At 45.5% G+C, this 16618-nt stretch overlaps 3 non-coding genes and 1 pseudogene across 3 annotated transcripts; all 4 read left to right on the top strand.

Moving 5' to 3' along the window:
• The first annotated feature begins 3260 nt into the window (after positions 1 to 3260).
• Positions 3261 to 4606, top strand: LOC142783998 (uncharacterized; annotated as a pseudogene).
• A 9974-nt stretch (positions 4607 to 14580) lies between these two features.
• Positions 14581 to 14653, top strand: TRNAT-CGU (transfer RNA threonine (anticodon CGU)). The gene has a single exon. It is a non-coding gene; the product is annotated as a tRNA-Thr (tRNA).
• Positions 14654 to 15036: 383 nt separating this feature from the next.
• TRNAT-CGU (transfer RNA threonine (anticodon CGU)) lies at positions 15037 to 15109 on the top strand. The gene has a single exon. It is a non-coding gene; the product is annotated as a tRNA-Thr (tRNA).
• Positions 15110 to 15493: 384 nt separating this feature from the next.
• TRNAT-CGU (transfer RNA threonine (anticodon CGU)) lies at positions 15494 to 15566 on the top strand. The gene has a single exon. It is a non-coding gene; the product is annotated as a tRNA-Thr (tRNA).
• The last annotated feature ends 1052 nt before the right edge of the window (positions 15567 to 16618 follow it).

Below are 16618 nucleotides of genomic sequence, written 5' to 3'. Positions count from 1 at the left end.
GCCAGGCGCGACTAGCGTCCGTCGGCGCAAAATTCGACATGCTGCACTTCGCGGGGATACATTACCCAGACAACACTGCGTCTTCCTATTTTCGTAATGAAGGGACACTGGACGCGCTGAAACGTGCATGCGTCAAAGCAACGCAGCGCGGCGCATGCCTGTGAGTATATAGCAGTAGCAGCGCCTGGCGTTGAAACACCGGCGTGACGCGACGAAATGAACGCCGACGAGCACGCGCACCGTGTCACGTCGAAATGTATTGGCTCCTTGATTGTGGCATGTAGTCATGTTCTCATATGACACATATCTCATGAATATAATTTTTGCACCAGTCACACATCTTCGTCATCCATTGGCGTCACTTAATACCAAATTTCGCATATGTGAAACTATAGCGAAATGGCCGCGAGCGAATCATCAGTGTGGCATGTAGTCATGTTGCAAGACACACATGTCGTGATTATCATGTTCGGATGTGTCATTCACCTATGTCGTCCGTTCGCGCAGCGTAATACCGAGTTTGGTGCATGTGAAGCTAGTGAAATGGCCGCGAGCGCATCATGAGCGTAGCATGTTATGTTTTTATATAATACTCATCACATGTTTATCCGCCCCGCCGCGGTGGTCTAGTGGCTAAGGTACTCGGCTGCTGACCCGCAGGTCATGGGTTCGAATCCCGGCTGCGGCGGCTGCATTTCCGATGGAGGCGGAAATGTTGTAGGCCCGTGTGCTCAGATTTGGGTGCACGTTAAAGAACCCCAAGTGGTCGAAATTTCCGGAACCCTCCACTACGGCGTCTCTCATAATCATATGGTGGTTTTGGGACGTTAAACCCCACATGTCAATCATGTTTATCCTGTTTGTGCCAGTATTATATCTTAGTCATCCATTCACGTCCCGTAATACCAAATTTCGTATGATTGAAGCTAGTGAAATGGCCGCCAGCGCATCATGAGCGTGGCATGTAGCCATGTTGTTACATGACACGCATCTCAAGATTATCATGTTTGCACCAGTCACAGACCTTGGTCATCCATTCACGTACTGTAATATCAAATATGGTTTATGTGACGCTAACGAAACGGCCGCGAGTGCATCATGAGCGTGGCATGTAGTCATATTGTGACATGACACGCATGTCATGATTATCATGTTTGCCCCAGTCATGTTCCTTCGTCATCCATTCACGTACTGTAATATCAAATTCGGTATATGTGACGCTAACACATGGCCGCAAGCGTATCATGAGCGCGGCATGTAGTCATGTTGTTACATAACACACATGTCATAGTTTTTCTTGTTAGGATCTGTCGCTTGTGTTCGCTATTCAATCATGCCATACCATAGCAGTTTTGCAACGTGTCATGTGAACGAAACCACCACAAGAGCAGCAGAATTATGAAATCTAAATCATGACATTCATGACAACCATGTCATGATTTTCATGTCATCACTAGTAAAATATGTTCTTCGTACAGTCATGTTATGTCATGCCAAGTTTGATATTGGTACCATTATCGAAAGGGCCACGAGAGCTAAAAGTCGTAGGCGGCTAGATAGATAGATAGATAGATGAATAGATAGATAGATAGATAGATAGATAGATAGATAGATAGATAGATAAATAGATAGATAGCTACGCTCAAAGTCACCGTAGTTCGCTAAGAAATGCTTCGCATTTAAAAATTGGCAGATCCCACGTACAGTGGCAATCGATGATATGCGAAGCACGAATGAGACATGTCTATATTTCACTTTAGAGAGAGAGATAAAGATGCAAGGAAAGGCAGAGAGGTTAACCAGACGCACATCCTGTTTGCTACCCTGCACGGGGGAAGAGATGAAGGGGAGAAAAGAGGTTGCAGAGAGATGAGAAGGTACACACAATCACGAGCACACTCGGGGAGCACACACAGTCTACAGGCGGTCGCTCAGGTTTGTTCACTTTAGGTGAAGTAGCAGTGCTTTAGTCGCTTTCTGCGCAACTGAGGCAGATGCACAACGTTACGAGGTTGAAGTAAATGATGGCGCTTAGACTTCCGTGTCATTATTATCATGTGTGGATGTGTCGTTTACCTCCATCTTCTATTCACGTCACGTCACGCGAAATTTAGTATATGTGGAACTAGCGAGACGGCCGCGATCACGCTATGAGCGTGGGATGTTGTGATGTTTTTACTTGACACGCGTGTTAGGATTATCATGTTTGCAACAGCCATACGTTTCATCATTCATTGACGTCACGTAACACCAAATTTCGTATATGTGGAGCTTGCAAAACGGCCCCGAGTGCGTCATAAAAGGCCCAATATACTCCAATGTAGCGTTGACGCGCGCGCACGCTGGGCACAGCGACGCTAAGTTAACAAAACGTGAGCACTCCATAGTGTGACGTCAGGCGCGACCACCGTCCACCGACGTTGTCCGACGGTAACCGGCGTGAAATGAGAGATGCTGTGTTTCACGCCGATGCGTTACCCTGACCACACTGCGTCTCCCTCTTTTTGTGACTGTGGGACGCCGGACGCGATCAAACGCCCATGCGTCAAAGCAGCGCGTCACGCGCCTGCGAGTATAAGGCAGGACCGGCGCTTGGCGTGGCAACACCGTCGATACATGACGTAATGAACGCCAGCGAGCACGCGCACCGTGTCACGTCGAAATGTATTGTCACCTTGACTGTGGAATGTAGTCATTTTCTCACATGACTCACATCTCATGATTATCATGTTTGCACCAGTCACATACCTTCGTGATTCATTGGCGTCACGTAATACCGAAATTGGCATATGTGAAGCCAGCGAAACGGCCGTGAGCGCATCATCAGTGTGGCATGAAGTCATATAGTTACATGACACGCATGTCGTGATTATCATGTGTGGATGTGTCACTTAGCTATATCGTCCGTTCGCGTTGCGTAATACCGCGTTTGACACATGTGCAGCTAGCAAAATGGCCGCGAGCACATCATGCGCGTAGCATCTGGCCATGTTGTTACATGACACGCATCTCATGTTTATCATGTTTGCACCAATATCATACCTTCGTCATTCATTCACGTCCAGTAATACCAAATTTGGTATAAGTTGTAACGTCATCCTGCTGCATCCCGTGGCCGCCTGCTCCAGAGACAAGCGCCAAGACACGCGCTGTCTTGGTTTCCTTTATCAGGTTATCACGGGAGTCATGTGACCATTCTGACTGTATATATTTCGTGACGAAACATTAAAGAGGGCTTTTTTTTTTGGTCACGAGGTAACGAGCGTCTGTCGATCACTCTGACGAGCTTGACACATTGCTACGGTGGATACACTTTCTCGCGCGAGAGTGATGAACACTGCGCTTTCGGTCAGAGAGTAGTCTGAAGCAGACGTTTCGGCTCACGTGGAGGGAGTCGTTCAGTATGCGTTCTCTGACGACATGCTCGAACGCATACGCTCAGAGCAACGACGCACATTCGGGATCGTTTGCTTGCTCTGACGAGCTTGACGAGCTTGTTTGCTTTCTCTGACTCTGACGAGCTTGACATGGTGTCAGAAATGGTGCCGATGTAGCCAACTAGCGCTTCAACGGCCCCGTCAACAAGCGAGCGACTGGCAGCTGCGCCTACTAGAACAAGCCGTATCGGCAACAGCGCTTCAGAATGGCGGGAATCAAGCCTCCTAAGCCCTTCGACTTCCAGAACGCAGCGGACTGGCCCGCCTGGATGGACGAATTGGACGACTACAGATTCGCGTCTGGGCTAAATGAGAAAAAAGACGAAGTTCAAGTAAGGACTCATCTCTATGCTATGGGCAGAAAGTCGAGGGAGATTCTTCGGTCGCTAAACGTAAACGACGAAGAAATGGAGGACTTCAAGCTCGTAAAGTCTAAATTTAACGACTACTTTGTCCACACTAAGAACATAGTCTACGAAAGTGCTCGCTTTTATCTACGCCGCCAACAACTGGGAGAAACAGTAGACCGGTTCGCAACCGAGTTTAGCAAGTTAGCCGACAGATGCAAGTTCACAGGCATGAAGGAACGCCTAATAAGAGACCGCTTCGTAGTAGGACTACGGGATCAGGTTCTTTCGGAAGAACTGTAGATGGACCCCAAGCTAACGATGGCCAGTGCTTTGGCAAGAGCGCGTACGAGCGAAACCGTAAAGCAACAGCAAGCAGAACTAAAAGAGCATGAGGGCACAGTCCCAGAAGCTTGCGTCGCCGCAGTAATGCCCAAGAAAGCCACTGCAAAGAGCACGTTTACTCGCTGTCAGCAACCCGCTTATCATCAAAATAACTGCAGTTATTGTGCCGAACCATTTCACCCGTGAAACAAGTGTCCAGCGCAAAAAGAAACGTGCAGATTTTGCCGGAAGTTGGGCCACTATGAAAAGGCATGCCGAAAAAAGAAGCAAAGAGACACAAATCTCGATAGCATCGCCGAAGCTGATGGCAAGTTTATAGGCACGGTCGAGCAGTGTGCGAACACACAATCTGAGCATTTCGTGACGGTAAAGATAAACGACCAGACGCTCCGCTTGAAAGTAGATACGGGAGCCGAAGTGACAGTCGTCGGTGAAAATTATCCTTTTGCCTTCTCTGGAAAACGCAGCCGATCTTAAAGGACCTAGCAATACTAGCATACGTACGATCAGAAAGTTTGACGCTAAAATATCTTGGAAAGACAGCTGTTCACAACAAACCATTTACGTCGTGCAGAACTTGTGCAAGCCCTTGTTGGGACTACCAGCCATAAAAGCTCTGGGAATTGTTCGCTTCCTAGATGAATTAGACACTGCTGACAATATCGGAAGCAAGTATCCTAAGATATTCCAAGGAACGGGTACTATATCGGGAGAACACACCCTACGCCTTGTGCCACATGCAATCCCGTACAGTCTGTCTACACCGCGACGGGTTCCTATTCCCATGAAAGAAAAAGTCAAAGAAGAACTGAACAGGCTAGAACGAGAAGGAATGATACAGAAGGTCGAAGAACCGACAGAATGGTGCGCGCCTATCGTTTCTGTAATGAAGCCGTCTGGAGCAGTAAGGATCTGCGTTGACTTAACTCAATTGAACCTGTTCGTCAGACGAGAGCGTCATCAACTGCCAACAATTGAGCAAGTTATGGAAAGCTTCCAGGAAGCCAAAGTCTTCTGTAAACTAGACGCGCATTCTGGTTTCTACCAGATTAGGCTTTCCGAGGAATGTCAAAAGCTCATGACGTTCATTACGCCGTACGGGCGGTACTGCTACCGCAGGTTGCCGTTCGGGATTACATCCGCACCTGAAATTTGTCAAAGAAAGTTCTCGCAAGTCCTAGAAGGCCCACACGGCGTACCGAACTACATGGATGACATTCTGGTGTACGGCAAGAACCAAGTGGAACACGACAAGCAGCTTTGTAACGTCCTCAGACGACTTCAACAAACAGGCGTAACTCTCAATAGGGAAAAGTGTTGTTTCTCAGTTAAACAGGTTGCATTCTTAGGGATGATCTTCGATGTCAATGGCGTGCGTCCAGACCCCGAGAAAGTTAGAGCAATCAAGCAATTGCCAAGACCCCAAAACGTCGCTGAGGTTCGATCCTTGTTAGGTGTGATGAACCATCTCGCAAGGTTTTTACCAGATGCAGCCCCGCCGCGGTGGTCTAGTGGCTAAGGTACTCGGCTGCTGACCCGCAGGGCGCGGGTTCAAATCCCGGCTGCGGCGGCTGCATTTCCGATGGAGGCGGAAATGTTGTAGGCCCGTGTGCTCAGATTTGGGTGCACGTTAAAGAACCCCAGGTGGTCTAAATTTCCGGAGCCCTCCACTACGGCGTCTCTCATAATCATATAGTGGTTTTGGGACGTTAAACCCCACATATCAATCAATCAATTTTACCAGATGCAGCTTCAACGTCTGCTCCTTTACGCGGCCTCCTCAACAAGGACAGCGACTGCTTTTGGGGACATCAACAAGAGACAGTTATTGAGAGGATCAAGAGCACTCTCTGCTTAGACAGATGCCTGGCGAGGTACAACCCCCGGTACTCGACAATTGTATTGGCGGACGCGTCTTCACTAGGGGTTGGCGCAATACTCCTCCAGGATCAGCCATCTGGTGAGAGACGTCCTGCTGCATATCCCTCCAGATCGCTCACAAAAACAGAGCAGAGGTATTTACAGATCGAAAAAGAAGCATTAGCTTCAACTTGGGCTGCGGAACGCTTCGACGAATTCCTAAGAGGCCTCACGTTGCTATTTGAGACGGATCACAAGCCTCTCGTCCCGCTGCTGGGTCGAGATCCTCTTGATTCTCTACCGCCAAGAATTCAAAGGTTGAGAATGCGTGTTATGCGGTACTTGTTCTCGCTAACACACGTGCCGGGGAAAAGCATTGCTATGGTGGACACACTTTCTCGCGCGAGAGTGATGAACACTGCGCTTTCGGTCAGAGAGTAGTCTGAAGCAGACGTTTCAGCTCACATGGAGGGAGTCGTTCAGTATGCGTTCTCTGACGACATGCTCGAACGCATACGCTCAGAGCAAGCAAACGATCCCGAATGTGCGTCGTTGCTCGAAGCTCAAATGCAAGGTTGGCCCACTAAGCACTACACACCACAACTTCTCAAGCCAATCTGGGCGCATCGGGGTAACATCACGGTATGCAAGCAGCTGCTTTTGAAGGACTCACAGCTGGTGATTCCACGAGCGCTCCGGAAAGAAATGCTTCGGAGGGTTCACGAGGGACACCAGGGAATTGCACGCTGCCGCGCGAGCGCTAAAGAATCTCTCTGGTGGCCAGGAATTAGCAAAGACAATGCACAAATCGTAGCCAACTGCCAAGCATGCGCCACAGAGCGTACCCAGCTTTCCGAACTAATGATTCCATCGGAAACAACCGAGCTGCCATGGCAGAAAATCGAAATTGATTTATTTGAGATGAAAGGAGCTGTGTATCTTGCCGTTGTTGATTATCACGCCAGGTATCCTGAGCTGGCTCTGCTGGATCGAGGAACGTCGTCGAAGGCGGTCATCCAGCACCTGAAAAGCTGCTTTGCCAGACATGGGATACCGCAAACGGTAGTATCAGACAACGGACCACAATTCATCTCATTCACGTTTGCTGATTTTGCAAGAAACTACGGCTTTAGGCATGTCACAACAAGTCCTCGTTACCCTGAAGCTAACGGAGAAGCTGAGCGCATGGTAGGGACTCTTAAAAGACTTTTGAAGAAGGCAGAGGACCCCTACATCACATTGCTGAACTCTAGAAACAAGCCGGGTCCAAGCGGCTATAGTCCAGCGCAGTTGCTAATGAGCCGCCGTTTACGCTCAAAAGTACCCTGCATGCCATCCGCGCTAAAGCCTGAAGCAGTAAAGGCTTCTTGGAAAGAGCAAGATGAAAAATACTGACAAAAACAAAAGATGTATTTTGACAAACGTCATGCTGCGAGACCTTTTCCCTGTCTATCCGCAGGCACTCAAGTATGGCTCAAAGACAGAGGCGCCGAGGGCACGATCCTTCGTCCTTCTAAAACACCGAGATCCTACTGGGTCCAAACTGAAGGAAAAACCGTACGCAGAAACAGGCGTCTTCTGTTACTTCTGCCACATGGAGGAGAAACAAGCCCCGTAGGGATAGAGCAGCATCCACGAAACAGCGAGCCATGGGCAGACTTCGAACCTGCGACCTTCAAAGACGCGTTCGATGCTCTACCACTGAGCTACCATGACAGCTATCGACCCCGCCACTTTATAGGTTTAAATGTGAAATAAACGTGGGAGTATCAGTCAGTGCCACCAGTGGCTATGGCGGTGAGTGTGGCACACTCTTTTGAGCCTGTTTGGCATCACGTAGCATCTGAACTTCTTACAAGTGGGCAGCTGAAATAGTCCATAGTATACAACCTATAGGTACTAAGTCTGCAGGTACGAGACCCTCATTAATGATTGAGGAAAGGTGTGTATACCTTGAAAGGTGTGCACACTCGGCGCCATGGCTACTGGTGGCACTGACTGACAATCCCACGTTTAAATCTCATATACACCCTATAAAGTGGCTAGAGGGATGGCTGTCATGGTAGCTGAGTGGTAGATCATCGAACGCGTCATTGGAAGGTCGCAGGTTCGGATCCCACCCATGGCAAGTTATCTTTTCACCCACGTTTCTTCATATTTACATTACAATTTGATCTAATATCTTTCCCTTTAATTTCCTTGGTATTATTGTCTGTTAGATCTCATTAATATTGTGTAAAAACACGAAAAAACGAACCCTCGGGTGTACACTTCTTTCCTTATTCATGAACGAGGGTCTCGTACTGGCACCCTTAGTGCCTTTAGTTTCTATACGAGGGACGATTGGTCAGCTGCCCACTCGTAAACGGTTCACGTGCTGCGTGACGACAAACAGGCCCAAAAGAGTGTGCCACACTCGCCGCCTTGGCTACTGGTGGTGCTCACTGACAGTCCCTCGTTTAATTCCCATATAAGCACTATAAAATGGCTGGGGGGATGGCTGTCGTGGTAGCTCAGTGGTAGAACATCGGACGCGTCATTCTAAGGTCGCAGGTTCGGAACCTGCCCACGGCAAGTTATCTTTTCACCCACTTTTCTTCATACTACATTACAGTTTGGTCTAATATCTTCCCCTGTACATTCCTTGGCAATTTTGTCTGTTAAAGCTCTATATTATTGCGTAAAAACACGGAAACACGAGCCCTTAGCTGTACACTTCTTTCCTTATTCTAGGAAGAGGGCCTCGTACTCACAGGCTTATTTATTTATTTATTCAGTTACCCTCAAGGCCCGAGGGCAATACAGAGGGGAGTGGGTACATACATACATGTACAGCATACAAAGCAAAATGCAACAACAGAAAAATTGCAATCGTCGCTTGCTACAGGGTTGAACTGAGGCTACGTACAAATAAATTTAGTGATGGCAATTTTAAATAAAGCAGCATCTTTTATACCAACAATATCACAAGGAAGATGATTCCAGCATACAGATGTTTTTGGCACAAATGAATTATGAAAACACTTGGTGTGCGCTAAAGGAAGTCCTACTTTATGGCGATGATCAATGCGAGTGGAAACGTAAGTTGGTTGGGCCAATAATCTGCTTCTGAGTAACGGATTGGTGAAGTAAATTTTATGGAATATACACAGCCGAGACACTTTCCTGCGAAGAGACAGTAGGGATAATGCTAGTGTAGTTTTCATTGATGTGACGCTCGAGGTGCAATGGTAATTTGAAAGGATGAAGCGCGCTGCCCGATTCTGCGCTCGTTCTAATTCATAGATAAGCGAGTCATGACCAGGGTCCCAAACAGATGCTGCATATTCTGATCTGCTACGTACCAATACTTTGTAGAGTAAGAGTTTCAAGCAAACGGGTGCCTGATTAAAATTTCTTCGAAGGTAACCCAACGTGCTATTAGCTTTACCTGCAATATATTCAATGTGTGTCTTCCAAGACAATGTAGAAGTTATGTGGATACCTAGATACTTATAAGAATTTACTACTTCGAGAAGAACATTATTAATATGATACGACCTGATACTAGTGCTGTGTCGGTTAACATGCATGTACTTGCATTTGTTAACGTTTAACGTCATGCCCCAAGTCACACCCCATTCCTGAACCCGATCCATATAAGCCTGCAAATCTAGAACGTCTGAATGTCCCTTAATTGCCCGATAAATTACGCAGTCATCTGCGAAAAGACTCACTGAAGATGTAATGTTTAGAGGCAAATCATTTATATAGACCAGAAAAAACAATGGTCCCAACACGGAGCCCTGTGGGACCCCAGAGCCAACCGGGACCCTAAGCGAATCATAGTTATTAACAGTTACAAATTGGGAACGGTTGCTGAGAAAAGCAATCACCCACGCGAGGACTTTATCATCTATATTGAGGCTCAGTAATTTTAAAATGAGTAAATCATGAGGTACTTTGTCAAACGTTTTTGAGAAATCTAAAAAGATACAGTCAATGGGTATGCTGTTGTCGAGAATAGAATGCAAATTATGTATAAAACATATTAGTTGCGTTTCACAGGAAAAGTTTTTACGAAATCCATGCTGCGAATCAGTAAAGAAAGAATTGCCCTCTAAAAATTTTACAAGCTGCGAATAAATTACGCGTTCCATTATTTTGCATGGTATCGAAGTGATTGATACTGGTCTGTAATTACTGTACTGGTCTGATACTGGTCTTGATGCCTTTAGGTTGTATACGAAGGACTATTGGCCAGCTGCCCACTCGTAATGAGTTCACCTGCTACGTGACGCCAAACAGGCTCAAAAGAGTGCGCCACACTCGCAGCCATGGCTACTTGTGATGCTGACTGATAATCCCACATTTAAGTCTCATGTAAACCCTATAGAGCGGCTGGGGGGATGACTGTCGTGGTATCCTAGTGGTAGATTAACGAACGCGTCGTTTAAAGGTCGTAGGTTCGGATCCTGCTCACGGCAAGTTATCTTTTCACCCACTTTTCTTCATAATTACATTACAACTTGGTCTTATATCTTCCCCTATACTTTTCTTGGTATTATTGTCTGTTATATCTCTATATTAATGTGTTAAAACACGGAAAATCGAGCCCTTAGGTGTACAAATTTTTCCTTATTCATTAACGAGCGTCTCGTGCTGGCAGACTTAGTGCCTTTAGGTTGTATACGAGGGACTATTGGTCAGCTGCCCACTCGTAACAATCTCAGGTGCTACGTGACGCCAAACAGGCTCAAAATAGTGTGCCACACTCACCACCATGCCTACTGGTGGCACTGAGTGACACTCCCAGCTTAATTTCTCATATAAAACTTTAAAGTAGCTGGGAGATGGCTGTCGTGGTAGTTCAGTGGTAGAGCATCGAACGCGTCATTTGAAAGTCGCAGGTTCTGATCCTGCCCACGGCAAATGATCTTTTCACCCATTTTTCTTCATATTTACATTACAATTTGGTCTGATATCTTCCCCTATACATTCCTTGGAAATATTGTCTGTTAGATCGCATTAATATTGTGTAAAAACACGGCAAAACGAGCCCTTCGGTGTACAATTCTTTCCTTATTCATGAAAGAGGGTCTCGTACTCACAGACTTGGTGCCTTCAGGTTCTATACGAAGGACTATTGGTCAGCTGCCCACTCGTAACAAGTTCACGTGCTACGTGATGCCAAACAGGCTCAAAAGAGTGTGCCACACTCGCCACCATGGCTACTGGTGGCGCTGACTAACACTCCCAGGTTAATTTCTCATATAAACCCTACAAAGTGGCTGGGGGGATGGCTGTGGTGGTAACTCAGTGGTAGAGCACCGAACGCGTCAATTGAAGGTCGCAGGTTCAGATCCTGCCCAGGGTAAGTTATCTTTTCACCCACTTTTCTTCTTATTTACATTACAGTTTCGTCTGATATCTTCCCCTACACTTTCCTTGGTAATATTGTTTGTTATATCTTAATATAATTGTGTAAGCATACGGAAAAACGAACCCTTAGGTGTACACTTCTTTCCTTATTCATTACCAAGGGTCTCGTACTGGCAGACTTAGTGCCTTTAGGTGAATTCGAGGGACTATTGGTCAGCTGCTCACTCGAAACAAGTTCTCGTGCTACGTGACGCCAAACAGGCCAAAACGAGTGTGCCACGCTCGCCGCCATGGCTACTGGTGGCGCTGACTGACACTCCCACGTTTAATTCTCATATAAACCCTATAACGTGGCTTGGGGGATGGCTGGCGTGGTAACTCAGAGGTAGAGCATCGAACGCGTCATTCGAAGGTCGCAGGCTCGGATCCTGCCCACGGCAAGTTATCTTTTCACCCACTTTTCTTCATATTTACAATACACTTTGGTCTAATATCTTACCCTATACTTTCCTTGGTAATATTGTCTGTTATATCTCATTATTATTGTGTAAAAACGAAGAGAAACGAGTCCTTAGGTGTACACTTCCATCCTTATTCATTAATGAGGGCCTCGTACTGGCAGAATTAATGTATTTAGGTTGTATACGAGGGACTATTGGTCAGCTGCCTACTCGTAACAACCTCACGTGCTACGTGACGCCAAACAGGCTCAAAAGAGTGTGCCAAACTCGCCACCATGGCTACGTGGGGCCCTGACTGACAATCCCACGTTAAGTCTCATATAAACCCTTTAAAATGGCTGGGGGGAATGTCTGTCATGGTAGCTCAGTGGTAGGGCATCGAACGCGTCATTGGAAGATCGCAGGTTTGGATCCCGCCCACGGCAAGTTATCCTTTCACTCACTTTTCTTCAAACTTGCATTACAAATTTGTGTAATATCCTCCCCTGTACTTTCCTTGGTATTATTGTTTGTTAGATCTCTATAATATTGTGCAAACACACGGAAACACGAGCCCTTAGGTGTACACTTCTTTCCTTATTCGTTAACGAGGGTCTCGTACTGGCAGACTTAGTGCCTTAAGGTTGTATACGAGGGACTACTGGTCAGCTGCCCACTCGTAGTGAGTTCACGTGCTGCGTGACGCCAAACAGGCTCGAAAAAGTGTGCCACGCTCACCGCCATGGCACTGGTGGCGCTGACTGACAATCCCACGTTTAATTCTCATATAAACCCTATAAAGTGGCTGGGGCGAAGGCTGTCGTGGTAGCTCAGTGGTAGAGCTTCGAACGCATCAATCGAAGGACGCAGGTTCGGATGCTGTTCACGGCAATCTATGTTTTCACCCACTTTTCTTCATATTTACATTACAATTTGGTCTAATATCTTCCCCTATGCTTTCCTTGGTATTATCGTCGGTTAGATGTCATTATTATTGCATAAAAACACGGAAAAACGAACCCTCGGGTTACACTTCTTTCCTTATTCATGAACGAGGGTCTCGTACTGGCAGACATAGTGCCTTTATGTTGAATACGAGGCACATTTGGCCAGCTGCCTATTTGTAACAAGTTCACGTGCTACGTGACGCCAAGCAGGCTCAAAAGAGTGTGCCACACTCGCCGCCTTGGCTACTGGTGGCCCTGACTGACACTCCCACATTTAATTCTCATATAAACCTCTAAAGCGGCTAGGGGGATGGCTTTCGTGGTAGCTCAGTGGTAGAGCAACGAACGCGTCATTGGAAGGTCGCAGGTTCGGATCCCGCTCACGGCAAGTTATCTTTTCACCCACTTTTCTTCAAATTTACATTACAATTTGGTCTAATATATTTCCCTATACTTTCCTTAGTATTATTGTCTGTTAGATCTCAGTAATATTGTGTTAAAACACGGAAAAACGAGCCCTTAGGTGTACAATTCTTTCCTTATTCATAAACGAGGGTCTCGTACTGGCATACTTAGTGTCTTTAGGTTGTATACGAGGAACTATTGATCAGCTGCCCACTCGTAAAAACTTCACGTGCTACGGGACGCCAAAGAGGCTCAAAAGAGTGTGCTACACTCGCCGCCATACGTAACAACATGACTACATGCCGCACTATTGATGTGCTTGCGGCGGCTTCGCTAGCTTCGCATCTACGAAATCTAGTATTACGGGACGTGAATGAATGAGGAAGGTAAGTGACTGATGCAAAGATGATGATCATGAGATGCGTGTAATTTTAAATCATGACTACATGCGGGACTCATGATGCGCTCGCGGCCCTTTAGCTTTCTTCCTTTATACTAAATTTGGCATTACGGGACGCCAATGAATGTCGTAGGTATGCTACTCGTGCAAAAATGATAATCATCAGTGAATGTGCGTGTGATTTAACAACATGACTACATACTACGCTCATGATGCGTTCATGGCCCAGTTTTGCGGAATTTAATGAATAATGCTTTTTGAAATGCTTTCTTGTTATAACTGCGTGCTTTGGCACTCGCGTTGCTTCTTTTATGCAAGCTCCTGGAGGCCAAAACAAGGAGCCGAGTTGAAAGAACGCCTGTACCTCCTAGTCAAAAACTCCATGCGAAAGGGGTTGCAAGAACATATCAAAGAGTGCCAGTTGTATAGTATACATAGCTTGTCTGTTACTCTGCGTAAATTCACTGTGACCCGTTCTTATTTTGTATCGACAGCTTAAATTGTACTGCTTTCCTAATATAATACTGCCGTAATGTCGTTGTAAGCGAGAAAATTTATGACAATGTTTAGTGTTATAGGTGCACTCCTTATATTAAGTGTCAAAAGTTTAGGCAGGCGTTGGTGCATTTCCTTTTGAGAAATATAACTTGTATATTACGTACACAGTGAACATGCATACAAAAACGTGTATATGTATGTATATATATATATATATATATATATATATATATATATATATATATATATATATATACATAGGTATACACTTAGGTATACACTTAGGTAGCCCTTAGGTATACACTTCTTTCCCTTATTTCATTGAACGAGGGTCTCGTACTGGCAGACTTGGTGTGTTTAGGTTGTATAAGAGGGACAATTAATCAGCTGCCCGCTCATAATAAGTTCACGTGCTACGTGACGTCAAACATGCGCATAAGAGTGTTTTCACACTCGTTGTTTGGCTTATAGATGGCGCTGACTGTCCCTCCTACTTCTAAATTCACAGATAAACCCAAAAAAGTGGATGGAGGGAGTGCCGCTGTAATAGCTCAGTGGTTAGAGCATCGAACGCGTAATTCGAAGGTCGTAGGTTCGATTCCTGCTTACAGTTGGTAATTTTTTCATCCACTTTTCTTTCTTCTTATTTACATTCCATTAATGTTAATAACTTCCCCTGTACATTCCTTGGCATTACTGTCTGTTATATCTCATTATTATTGTGTTAAAAACACGGAAAAACGAGCCCTTAGGTATACACTTCTTTCCCTTATTTCATTGAACGAGGGTCTCGTACTGGCAGACTTGGTGTGTTTTGGTTGTATAAGAGGGACAATTAATCAGCTGCCCGCTCATAATAAGTTCACGTGCTACGTGACGTCAAACATGCGCATAAGAGTGTTTTCACACTCGTTGTTTGGCTTATAGATGGCGCTGACTGTCGCTCCTACTTCTAAATTCACAGATAAACCCAAAAAAGTGGATGGAGGGAGTGCCGCTGTAATAGCTCAGTGGTTAGAGCATCGAACGCGTAATTCGAAGGTCGTAGGTTCGATTCCTGCTTACAGTTGGTAATTTTTTTCATCCACTTTTTTTTCTTCTTATTTACATTCCATTAATGTTAATAACTTCCCCTGTACATTCCTTGGCATTACTGTCTGTTATATCTCATTATTATTGTGTTAAAAACACGGAAAAACGAGCCCTTAGGTATACACTTCTTTCCCTTATTTCATTGAACGAGGGTCTCGTACTGGCAGACTCGGTGTGTTTAGGTTGTATAAGAGGGACAATTAATCAGCTGCCCGCTCATAATAAGTTCACGTGCTACGTGACGTCAAACATGCGCATAAGAGTGTTTTCACACTCGTTGTTTGGCTTATAGATGGCGCTGACTGTCGCTCCTACTTCTAAATTCACAGATAAACCCAAAAAAGTGGATGGAGGGAGTGCCGCTGTAATAGCTCAGTGGTTAGAGCATCGAACGCGTAATTCGAAGGTCGTAGGTTCGATTCCTGCTTACAGTTGGTAATTTTTTCATCCACTTTTCTTTCTTCTTATTTACATTCCATTATTGTTAATAACTTCCCCTGTACATTCCTTGGCACTACTGTCTGTTATATCTCATTATTATTGTGTTGAAAACACGGAAAAACGAGCCCTTAGGTATACACTTCTTTCCCTTATATATATATATATATATATATATATATATATATATATATATATATATATATATATATATCCAAACACGCATTTAGTGACACGTCATCGCCCCCTTAATTAGAAAAGCTGTTTTTTTGCGCCGTGGATTTTTTTTGTTCAACTACTTTAGACTTAACTAGTTTTGAGACCTCATATTCTCGAAACGGTAAAATTTACGATGCACATTTGTACAGAGGCACGCTATATTCAGCTTCGCCAACTGTAAACGTTGGGTGCAGGACTAACCACAATTTTTTTGGAGGAGAGGGGAGTGCAGCTAAGCGACTAACTTTGGCAATTGGTGGCCACTGTAAATACGTGTATATTTTAGTACACCCTGAAAAGTTAAATTACAAAAACATTTCGTTGTGCAGGAAGTTCAAGTTCCCTTCCTCGCCCCTCTATGTGCGGCCTTTTGCTTCGGTGTGCGTTCGACAAGGTATTATTTTTTCGATCCCACAGCTTTCTGAGCGCAACTAATTAGAATAAATTGACTTAGTTATTCTTAGTATTGTAGAGGCCTGCTCAACAAAGAAAGAGTTGGGAAAATAAATCAGAATAAGACACGCCCTTTCTAAATAATTTTAGATCTCTCACAAAGACTTTTATGGAGCTCTATTTCAGTATATTGGCGTGTAATACTTCAAGAGTTATGACATCAGGTACTAGACATGCATCATGGACTGGTATGAAGAAATCTGCATAAAAAAGCGCACCGGGGAAGCCAGAGCACATAGCAGTTTCTGCACGCGGCGCGTGGCTCTTTCAGTACTATTCGACTGCAGCGCCGCCGCTACGGGCAACGCGGAAGGCATCAGGTGGCGAGGCACGGTCACGCCACTCAACACTTCTAGTACACTCTAACGTAGTCGTC

This window comes from Rhipicephalus microplus, unplaced genomic scaffold (genome assembly GCF_043290135.1).
Source record: "Rhipicephalus microplus isolate Deutch F79 unplaced genomic scaffold, USDA_Rmic scaffold_13, whole genome shotgun sequence".
NCBI lineage: Eukaryota > Metazoa > Arthropoda > Arachnida > Ixodida > Ixodidae > Rhipicephalus > Rhipicephalus microplus.
This window is presented reverse-complemented; position numbering and strand designations above follow the sequence as displayed.